The 11,984-nt window shown below is 39.1% G+C and overlaps 1 protein-coding gene and 1 pseudogene across 2 annotated transcripts in view; one reads left to right on the top strand and one right to left on the bottom strand.

Moving 5' to 3' along the window:
* The first annotated feature begins 8,188 nt into the window (after positions 1-8,188).
* The window catches only part of FGD3 (FYVE, RhoGEF and PH domain containing 3), a 120,686-nt gene continuing 116,890 nt past the window's right edge, over positions 8,189-11,984 (top strand). For both annotated transcript variants that reach the window (XM_030803054.1, XM_030803090.1), the window contains exon 1: positions 8,189-8,207. The gene's annotated coding sequence lies outside the window, so the exon portion shown is untranslated. The remainder of the gene's footprint in view (positions 8,208-11,984) is intronic.
* On the bottom strand, positions 10,196-10,292 carry LOC115836087 (annotated as a pseudogene).

The raw sequence follows: 11,984 nt of genomic DNA, 5'->3' as shown, positions 1-11,984 counted from the left end.
TATTTTTTAATAGAGACGGGGTTTCACCGTGTTAGCTGGGATGGTCTCGATCTCCTGACCTCGTAATCCGCCCTCCTCGGCCTCCCAAAGTGCTGGGATTACAGGCGTGAGTCACCATGCCCGGCCTGACTGATTTCTTTAAATACACAATAGACTATTTATATTTTCTACTTCTTATGTCAGCTTTGGTAAGTTGTGTTTATTGAGAAACTTGTACATTTTACCTAATTTTTACATTTATCATGTTAAAGTTCATAATATTCTCTTATTTTCTTTTTCATACTTGCAGGATCTATAGGCACACCTTTCTAATTCCTACCATTTTCTATGTTTTTTTTGTTGTTGTTACTGGTTGGCTTTATTATTAGTTTATCAATGTTATTAATATGTAAAAGGAGCAGCTTTTGCTTTTATTGATTTTTTTTTCTCTAAGGATACACCTTGCTTTCTGTTTGAATAATATCTTCCTTTATCTTTTTTTTTTCATTTGGCTTGATTTGCTGTTCTATTCTAGCTTTTTGAGATGGGAGCTTGAACACTTAATTTTCAGCCTTTCTTTTCTATAAGAAAGCTATGAATTTTCTTTAGGCTGCTTTTCTTTAAGGGTATAGGTTGTTCTCTGTGCAGTGCTTTCAGCACACCCAGGAGTTTTAATGTCATACATTATTATTTTTCAATTCATAATATATTCTAATTTCTTTTTTGATTTCTTCTTTGATGCATGGATATTTTCTATCTATACTGTTTAATTTCCAGGCAACTGAGGACTTTCTGGTGTCTTTTTGCTAATGACTTTTAGCTTAGTTCCATATGGTCTGTAATATATTCTGAATGATTTTCTCATTGAAACTTTAAAGCCTTCATAGCCCAGGAGATGGCAAATTTAGGTAAATACTTCAAGTGCACTTGAAAACATTGTGAATTCTGTCATTTGATTGTAGTGTTCTTTATATGTCTGACTTTTAATCTCTTTTTTTTTTTTTTTGAGATGGAGTCTCGCTCTGTCGCCCAGGCTGGAGTGCAGTGGCGCGATCTCGGCTCACTGCAACCTCTGCCTCCCAGGTTCACCGCCATTCTCCTGCCTCAGCCTCCCAAGTAGCTGGGACTACAGCGCATGCCACCACGTCTGGCTAATTTTTTTGTATTTTTCGTAGAGACAGAGTTTCACCGTGTTAGCTAGGATGGTCTTGATCTCCTGATCTCGTGATCTGCCCACCTTGTCCTGCCAAAGTGCTGGGATTACAGGCATGAGCCACTGTGCCAGGCCCTGACCTTTAATCTTTACTGATTTTTTTTTTACTCATATTTGCTATAGCAAGAGTTGTGCTAAATTTCTGTTTTTGCATTTTGTCTATTTTTTTCTTGCACTTGTGCCAAATTTTATATTATATATATATATATATATTGAAGTTATATTATTGAATACATGCAGATTTGTGGTATTCCTGTTGAGTTGACATTCTTCTTCTTCTTCTTATTATTATTATTATTTTTTTTGAGACGGAGTCTTGCTCTGTCGCCCAGGCCGGAGTGCAGTGGCGCAATCTCGGCTCACTGCAAGCTCCGCCTCCCGGGTTCACGCCATTCTCCTGCCTCAGCCTCTCCGAGTAGCTGGGACTACAGGCGCCCGCCACCACGCCCGGCTAATTTTTTTGTATTTTTAGTAGAGAGGGGTTTCACCGTGGTCTCGATCTCCGACCTCGTGATCCGCCCGCCTTGGCCTCCCAAAGTGCTGGGATTACAAGCGTGAGCCACCGCGCCCGGCCGGAAATAATTTTTTAATGATAATTTCTCATCACCATTTATTTGACTATCCCATCCTCTTCCTCCGTCATTTGGAAGTCCAGTTCTCTATTATACCAAGATCCCATAAAAACTTGGGTCTCCTCGACTCTTTTCTATTTCACTGGGCAACTTTACCTCCTATGTCACTTCTTCACTAAGTTGATCAAGGAAATGTACAATAAAATTGCAGGTCAGTGCTGAGGCCAAGATTAAGATTCGTATACTTCATGGACACAAACATGGGAACAGTAAACACTGGGGAGTCCAAAACAGGAAGAGGAAAGGAGGGGAGAAAGGCTGAAACCTTAATCTGTTGGGTACTATTGGGTAATGGGATCATTAGAAGCCCAAACCTTAACATCATGCAATATACCCATGTAACAAACCTGTATGTGTACTCCCTTGAATGTAAATCTTTTGTTAAAAGTTCAACTTGGGAAAGGTGATTGGAAAAAAAGTAAATTACATATACATACCTGTGTGTGTGTGTGTGTGTGTGTGTGTGTGTGTCTGTGTGTTATTGAAAATTGGACTTTAAATATTCATGATATGTGTTGCTTTAGCTATTTTTAGTCACGCACATGCAGGCACAGAATAAGCAGAGTGTTGGGCTGAACCAGAGTTAGGGAGTGATTTAAGAACTATAGTGCTAGATCAAGGAATGAAAGCTGAATAAGCAAAAATGAGAACAAGACAGCTAATGGACTGTGAAAAAGTTATAATATCAATAGACTGGGGACAAGAACAGTAGAATAGTAAAATGACTTACATTTAACTGGCTGGTTTTCCTCCCTGGGGAGTCTATTTTAGTGTTCTTAATCCATATTCCTTCAATATTTTCCACAATTATGCTGTAATAAGAAGATCAATAACTACCACTTATTGAGCAGTAATGTGAAAGACGGGTTTAAGTAATATTCATTGTGTAATTCTCATAGTTGCCAAAGTCTTCCATAGTTCTAATAGTTAATAATAGATACTACTTATTAAAGCATTTTTGTTGTGCCAAAGACCTTGAGTCTTAATCCTCACAATTCCATGAGAATATTCTTAACTTCATTTATCTTATTGGATTTTGAGGGCTCAAGTTAGTTAAGTAATTTGCCTGAGACATGAAGGTAATGTGGGACCTGAAAATGTGGCTGATCTTAATTGTGTTCTGGTCATTTTCCATGTGGAACTCATTAGTGATGTATCCCTTTCTCTAAACCAACCCATTCTAATTTGTCAGAGCTGGAACTCTCTGAGTTCCTCGTCTCTTTTCTCAAAGTATAGTATAAGCATTTAGTAGTTTAAAAGTTTCTGTAAATACACTATATAGTATTTGTGGAATACTGTTTATCCTCTACTCAATGTTGACCTATTCATTGCATCAAATTTTTTACTAGTCCCTTTCTGGGTACCTGTCCTTAATATCTGAGAATGTTTTCATCCATTTATTTATAGTGAGCATTATTTACACTTATCTCATTTCTGCCATAGAAGTTTTATTTTTCAAGGAACAGGAAATTATCATTTTTTCGTTTTTCAGATTTGCAGTGCATGTGTGACACTAAGGAATTATTTCTCAAAAGCATTTTTGAAAAATGGTTATTTCTGTGATATATAATGGAAATATTTAAAAACCATGCTTTTGGTGGATCAAGATTCAGAAGCCTATTTGAAAGACAACAGATAACTGAAGATGAGTATTTCAGGAGAGAGAAAATCACCTATGAAGAGATGCCTGCTTTTAATCAGCATCCAGCAACAGCACACATTCACAGGCCTCTACCTAAGAATTCTCAAGAGGTGCATCAGAAAATTCATACTAACAAAAGACTTTATGAATGTAAAGAATGTAGGAAGGCTTTAACTGTGGATCACAGCTTACTCCACATCAGAGAATTCATATGGGAGAAAAGCCTTATGAATGTAAACAATGTGGGAAGACTTTCAGAGCAAGCTTCACAGCTTGCTCGACATCAGAAAATCCATTCTGGTGAGAGACCGTATAAATGAAGGGAATGTGGGAAGGCTTTTATTCAGCTATCACACCTTATTTGACATCTAAGAATTCATACTGGTGAGAAACCTTATAACTGTAAGAATTGTGAGAAGGCCTTCAGTTGCGGCTCAGAACTTACTCAGCATCAGAGAACTCATACTGGTGAGAAACCCTATGAGTGTAAGGACTGTGGGAAGACCTTTAGTCATGGTTCACACCTTGTTCAACATCACAGAATTCATAGTGGTGAAAAACCCTATAAATGTAAGGAATGTGGGGAAGCCTTTATTCAACAATGACATCTTACCCGACATCAGAAAATTCATGCTGATGAGAAACCCTTTGTATGTAAGGAATGAGGGAAGCCCTTCATTTGGAGCGCCAAGCTCACTCAACATAAGAGAATTCACATTGGAAGAAAAAAACTATGAATGTAAACAAGGTACTGGCGAATCCCAACTTCAAAACAGATAACTCACACTTTGAGTAATCTTTGACTATAAATACTAGATGTTTCCCAGCTTACAGTGTGTGAAAGCAATACTCATTCAGTGTGCTCCTCAACCTACAGGGTTTATCAGGACATAATCCTGATAAACATAAACATTGTAAGTCAACAAGCATCTGTAATTTAGAAAAGCCTTTATTCAGAGCTCACCTTACTCAACATTAGAAAATGCATGCTGGCCGGGCGCAGTGCCTCACACCTGTAATCCCAGCACTTTGGGAGGCCGAGGCGGGCAGATCACAAGGTCAGGAGATCGAGACCATCCTGGCTAACACGGTGAAACCCCTTCTCTACTAAAAATGCAAAAAATTAGCTGGGCATGGCAGCATGCGCCTGTAGTCCCAGCTGCTGGGGAGGCTGAGGCAGGAGAATGTTGTGAACCTGGGAGGCAGAACTTGCAGTGAGCCAAGATTGCACCACTGCACTGCAGCCTGGGTGACAGAGCAAGACTCCATCTCAAAAAAAAAAAAAAAAAAAAAAAAAAAAGAAAATGCATGCTTGGGGGAAATAGTATGAATGTAAGAAAGGTTATTCATCTTACCTCAAAATTTAAACATCATATGTTACGTATCTCGGTTCTACCATTCCCTTATTACTGGAACATTGAGTAGGTAACTTACCTGCCCTTTTCCTATTTATTCATTTGTGAACTGGAAGAAATTAAATACTTTAACCCATATGTTGTCTGGTACATGTTCCCAATAAATGTTAAAATATCACCATCACTAGTAGTAGTAGTAGGCATTGGAGATGAGTGGAGAATCCTTTCCGTCTAATTGATATAGAAAAGCGTTTTGTTTCTTATTGCTTGCAAGAAAACTCTAAAGTGTAATGAATATGGATAGTCCTTTATTCAGATCCTTTTTGCTTTTTCAGAGAGGGTTTGCGGTTTTTTTCTACCATTCCCTGAAGATATTAGCAATGAGTTCATTTTAAGTTAAAATTCATGCCTTGTAGTTTTTCAGACCTTGCAAATACTGTGTATTCAGTTCCTAAACCCATGTGAGGGCTTACCTGTGACCACCAATTCTCCAGGGAGACTTTTTCCCTCCACTTAGAACTGGTGCGAAAGCAAATATTGTTCACTTCTCTCTTACTCTGTGGGATGGTTTTTTTTTTTCTGCTTCCTTCTTTCCCTAAGGATAACCATTTTTTAGCTTTTTAGTTTTTTATTTTTATTATCTAAAAACTTGCCATAAGTAGGCCTCAGGGCTTTTCTCTTTTTCTGTGCTGATATGTAGTTCTCGTGACAAACAAAAACTTGAGGAAACCAAGGACTAGTAGATACCCCTTGGGGCTTCCAACAGCTATAGTATGCTTTCATGTCATTTCCTCCTTCAAAAGATTTTCCTTAATTCTCTTATGAAGCCATGATATGTTTTGAAGGGCTTTTTCTATAGATGGTACATCTGTAGGAATCTTTTGCAAGGAGTCTTTCAGTCTACATAGTACATCATATTGTCAAAAGCTACCTCCACACTTAATCCTATTTCTGTGGGGCTTTTTTAAATAGTGCTTGTCACTGTTGTGTGTCTGTACATGTGTATGTCTTATGTTTCTTAGTTCTTATTAAGAATGTAAGCAGGGCCAGGTGCGGTGGCTCCTGCCTGTAATCCTAGCACTTTGGGAGGCCGAGGTGGGCAAATCACTTGAGGCCAGGAGTTCAAGACCAGCCTGATCAACATGGCAAAACTCCATCTTTACTAAAAACACAAAAATTAGTGGGGAATGGTGGTCCATTATCTGTAGTCCCAGCTACTGAGGAGGCTGAGGCCTGAGAATCACTTGAACCTGGGAGGTGGAGGTTGCAGTGAGCCGAGATTGCACCACTGCACTCCAGCCTGGGCAACTGAATGAGACTCTGTCTCAAAAAAAAGAAATGTAAGCAGAGGGCAGTACCTTGACAGCCTTGTATATGACTATTTCTGAAACTGTAGTAAAGCCCCCGACCTATAGTATAATTCAGATTTATCTAGATAGAGATAAGAAATGGTGCCAAAAAAAAAAAACAAAAACAGGATGAATCAGTGGGAGAAAAGAAGTCTATCTCCCAAATACAGGTGTAAATAGAGTGTTTGTTGCAGCACTCTGACAGCAGTAGTTGTGGTCATTGGGTCGGTCTGCTTGGAAGCAATGGAGGGAATAATCACTCATGTATCATTAAAAACCTTAGCAGATAAGAAAACACTAATAAATTAGGAAACACTGAAATATTTGTCATGATGCTCTATTAGTTTGCTGAAAATGAGAAAATGAAAAATAAGCCAGACCCAAGATTCTTAGATTCTCTGAACATCTGTTGGGGTGGTAAAAGTTCCAATGGCCAGAGAGTGCAAGAAACTAAGGCAGTGTCATTTATTCCTCCATCAGTCTCTTTGGATTCATTTCCCGTATATACAGCTCAGGGTCTGACATAATAGTTGGTTAATCTAATAACTTAGTATGAATGAATATAATCAGAGAGCTCCTAATTTCTTATTTCAAGCAAGACTTCTATCTAAAGAATATAATTAACTTTTGGCTTCAGAGGAACTGCACCTTTCCAGCCCACACCAGAGTAGCACAGTAGGAAAGTAAGAAATCCTTAGAGAATAGAAGGAGCAAGGAACCCTCAGAGCTTGGTGACTGCAAATCAGGTTCTGGAAAGTGGGGTTCCCACTCTGCCTAAGTGTCTGAGGGAAGAGCTTTATGAGGAAGCTAGAGATGAGGCAACAAAGGAGAGTTAACTTTCTTCCTTCAATGCTAATGGGAAATTTAAGTACAAGACTGCAAAACAATCATTTTCAAAGACAAAAATCAACTTTGGAGATGGACAAAATGACTTTTATTGTCACCTCCTTTCTGGGCAATTAAATGTATTTTCACTTCTGGGAAGGAAGATTTATTGCCTTGTCGGAGACCCAGCCTGGTCAGATAGAGGAAACAATCAAGGAACAAGAAGAGTGTAATAATAGTTTAGCTCAATAATGTTATCATGGTCAATGAGTCTCAACTGTAGTATGATTACTGATGACTAAATCTTTACCAACATCCTTCAGCAACAATTGCTAAGTAATTGATGTTTGCATTTTTGATAGTCTACCTAGAGACTTAATGAGTTCAGTGTAACTTACTCTTCTCAGTGATGATCCAGAAGTAGAAAGAAAGAGGTCTGCCTCTATTTCAAGGATATTCTGGTGTAATGTCAATCAACGTGAACAATTTTAGTGATAAATTTCAAATGTTTAAGTTGGAAGTGTTTTATTCATGAAATATTGATCTAGTAGTATCAGTATCATGGCTCAGTGTGTCACTGTCAATGTGTAGAGATAATGTTAAAATCTAATGTTAACTTGTCACATCAATAAGAGTCTTGTTTTATGGTCGGGTACGGTGGCTCACGCCTGTAATCTCAGCACTTTGGGAGGCCAAGGTGGGTGGATCACCTAAGGTCTGGAGTTCAAGACCCACCTGGCCAACATGATGAAACCCTATCTCTACTAAAAGTACAAAAATTAGCCAGGCGTGGTGGTGGGTGCCTGTAATCCCAGCTACTTGGGAGGCTGAGGTGGGAGAATCTCTTGAACCTGGGGGGCAGAGATTGCAGTGAGCTGAGATCACTCCATTGCCCACCAGCCTGGGCAACAAGAGTGAAACTCCGTCTCAAAAAAAAAACAACGAAAAACAAAAAACTTGTTTTTTAATAAAAAATGAAGCTGATGAATTTTTATTAAGAAATGAGTTCATAAGAGCAAATACAATAAAATGACTTGATATCTCCTAAAGAAGCTACATAATATTGAATCTCCATCTTTTGTTCTGTCTTCACTATTATTTATTTGCTACTTCTCTTTTCAACATTTTTAGCACTTTATTCAAAGCCAATGCAGATTCACAAGTGGAAATGTTAATCTCACCTCTTGAAAGAAGCTGCCCAGTTCCAGAAGTGTGAGTACAGAGAAGAAGGAAGAATTGCAGCTGTTTCTGCAGTCATTTTATCCCAATATTCTTTTGTATGTTTGCAAGTTGGGACATGTTAGTGTAGTACGTATTCAAAAAATGTTTTAATTATGTATAAAACTGAGGACAAGAGGTTTAATTAAATTGATCATAGCCCACAAATGATTAGATTCAGTGCTGGAATTTTTTGTTTTTTTTGAGACAGAGTCTCTGTCAGCTGGGATTGCAGTGGCACAATCATGGCTCACTGCAGCCTCTAACTCTTGGGTTCAAGCATTCCTCCCCACCTCAGCTTCCCAAGTAGCTGGAACTACAGTTGTGTACTACCACACTCAGCTAATTTTTTTTTTTTTTTTTTTTTAGTTTCTGCAGAGACAGAGTCTCAGTATGTTGCCTAGGCTGGTCTCAGACACCTGGGCTCAAGTGATCTTCCTGCCTTGGCCTCCCAAAGTGAGTGCTGGGATATTTAAGAGCACTATTTAGAAAAAGGAAACCTTATCTGTTGTCCCATCATCCAAACATAATCAGTACTTACATTTTGACTTGATCTCTCCCACTCTGTATTTTTGCCTGTGGGTTGTTTTGTTTTGTTTTTGAGACGAAGTTTCACTCTTGTTGTCCAGGCTGGAGTGCAATGGTGCGATCTTGGCTCACTGCAACCTCTGCTTCCCGGGTTCAAGTGATTCTCCTGCCTCAGCCTCCTGAGTAGCTGGGATTACAGACACCCGCCACCATGCCCAGCTAATTTTTTTTTTTTGAGACGGAGTCTCACACTGTTGCCCAGGCTGGAGTGCAGTGGCACGATCTCAGCTCACTGCAACCTCCGCCTCCCAGGTGCACGCCGTTCTCCCTCCTCAGCCTCCTGAGTAGCTGGGACTGCAGGCGCCCACCATCACGCGCAGCTAATTTTTTGTATTTTTAGTAGAGACAAGGTCCGTGTTAGCCAGGATGGTCTCGATCTCCTGACCTTGTGATCTGCCCGCCTCGGCCTCCCAAAGTGCTGGGATTACAGGCGTGAGCCACTGTGCCTGGCCGCCCAGCTAATTTTTTGTATTTTTTTTTTAGTAGAGACGAGATTTCACCATGTTGGTCAAGCTGGTCTTGAACTCCTGACCTCAGGTGATCCACCCACCTCGGCCTCCCAAAGTGCTGGGATTACAGGTGTGAGCCACTGCACCTGGCCCATTTATTTTTTAAATTATATTTAAATACATTTTGTGCTATAAATGTTTATGTTCTAACTCACTGAATGGTAAAATTGTGAAGGGAGAAAAGGTGGTTTTATATCCTCCTGAAGCATGTGGCACAGGGTCATATGATACAGGCAATGCTTACTTAAATATATGATTTAATGTAACTTTTCATTTTAAAACAAAAGTTACATTTTGATAGCTAGGATTCTCCAAAAATGTTTTGGCTGCAAAAGCACTGAGTCAAGGATCCAGGAGATGAATTCTGGCTCCTCGTCATTAATACACTTGGAAGGCTGGTATACACAGAGATTTCCCCAGCATTTTATAGTAATAATTTGTCAGGTCATAACAACAAGAGCTACTTGATACCACCAGAAATTTGTCAGGTAAACATCCAAGGAGAGCCAATAAAGAAAAAAATACATTTTAGCCACCTAGAAATACAAGCGATTCTAAAGGTTGTACTTATAAAAAAAGGAAAAATTGACAGATTACCTTGTGGTGGGACCATCCTAGAAACAGCCTATTGCCTAAGGCATGACACCCCTTTCCTTCTCCCACTTTTCCTCTTATCAACCAAAGACAGAAACTGAGAACCTTGGATTCAGGTGGCTAAAAGCCTGAAGTAAAACAAAACAAAAAATTTTAACTTTAAGTATTGAGGAAATGCCAGGTCTAGCAAATATAATGCTAGCCGTAGATTACTTACTGGTTAGTGAACAAACTTCTAGATACAGTGGGAAAATAGAAGGTAATTAAATAAATTTTACATTCAATTTTTTTTGTCAGTTGGGTAATGTGCCAATATAGCAAGGTTTGAGGGAAGCATATCTCACACAAGTGTGAAGACAGTCATCGTACTTATGACCTACAAAAGAATCTATATATGTTAATATAAATATATGATAAATAGATAAATTGTGTATATATTTTTCATAATTTGGTCCAATTGGGAATTCACATTTTATATGCTAATTTATGTTCTAAAGAATTTATCTACAAAAAGACTTAAAGGGCACTAATTGGCTTCTGTGCCTCTTGATAATATCAGTTTTAATTCAACTTTAACATTTGTTAAAATGCACTAATTTACAAAACTTTATGGACTTGATCAATACTGAGACTTAAGTTATACCTGGGGATCTCACTAAATTTAAACAGTTTTTTCCTATGATCTTGAGAAGGTATCCAAATATAAATTTTAAAAAATGAGTATGCTTCACTTTAACTGTAGCCTGTCCTAGATTTCCCTTAGTGATATACCCATTTACGTAAAACAGTCTGTGTTGAATATAGGTGCTCTGACACAATAAATAAATTAATGCCTTTGGTGCTTACAATTTGGCTTGATAAAATGGCACCCCATGAGCTCCTAGCTGAACCAGGGCCTTCAATGATTAAAACTAATTATATAAAACCTAATTATTAAAGGGATGGTTATTGCCACTGCTTATCCATCTAATAGCCCAATTTTCTTGTTGTTTCCAAATCTGAAAAAAAAAATATGAAGGGTATCTTATGATGAGTTGCTGCAAGCCTAATGCTGTGTTCCCATCCATCAGGGCCCCCATACTCAACACCTAATATTAAAATTACTGACTTCATCTGATTAACAGTTGGAAAATCTTTTGCTCTTATAGAATTGGCTGAGTTGCTGTTTAGTGCCTATTTCAACAGCCTCTCAGCTGCAAACTGCTTCCACCTCTGAAGGGACACAGTATACCTTCCCAGGCTACCCATGGGGGGATCACAACTACTTTGTCATCACACACAGTGTTTGCAGACAAGATCTAAAGACATTCACCTTCTCCAGGAACACAGGTGTGACACTACATTGACATTCTTCTCCAAGGATTTTCACTTGATACATGCATTAAGGACACTTAAGACCAATATTTCTTTGTACTTTGGGGTTCTGGTGGCAACATTTACGAATCTTACTTCTTAATTTACACCAAGCACTTCTGTGTGTGCCCTTAAAAACAAAAACAAACAAAAAACCCCTTCATTGTAGAGATTGGCAGCATTTTGTAATGCCTCCTGGAGTCTCTCAACACTTATTTTGGCCATTAGTTGCCCCAGGACTTCCGATGAGAGATAGTTCCCCTTTTGGCCTCATGCTTTATGTTTTATATTTGTTATAAACAACAAATAACTGGATACCTACTGAGCTGTCTTGGATAGAGGCTTTCATAGACCTTGAACCTGTGACCCTCACACTCAGCTGCCCATTATGCTTTGGGCCATGGTAACAGCACCCCACAAGCTTGACATAGCCACCAAGGCCTACCTAAGACAGGATGGAACCAAACCTGGGCCCTCTGGTATACTTCACCTGCAGGAGGGGGTAGCATCCCCGGTCCTCAGTTTCTTGCCAGATGTCAGGGTGCTGGAGGAGGTCACTCCTCTCCCAGACACCTTCACTACCTGGGAAGCTGCTTGGGATTAACTGAGTAAACAGTAATGGGAGTTTGTCTATGTGAATGGCACTGCAACCATCATACATGATGGAGCTTAATAGAATGTTGCTGCTTTCCATCCCTTAGCCAACATGTCCCAAATAAAGGATGGG

The sequence above is a fragment of the Nomascus leucogenys genome, chromosome 1a (assembly GCF_006542625.1).
Source record: "Nomascus leucogenys isolate Asia chromosome 1a, Asia_NLE_v1, whole genome shotgun sequence".
Classification (NCBI taxonomy): Eukaryota; Metazoa; Chordata; class Mammalia; order Primates; family Hylobatidae; genus Nomascus; species Nomascus leucogenys.
This window is presented reverse-complemented; position numbering and strand designations above follow the sequence as displayed.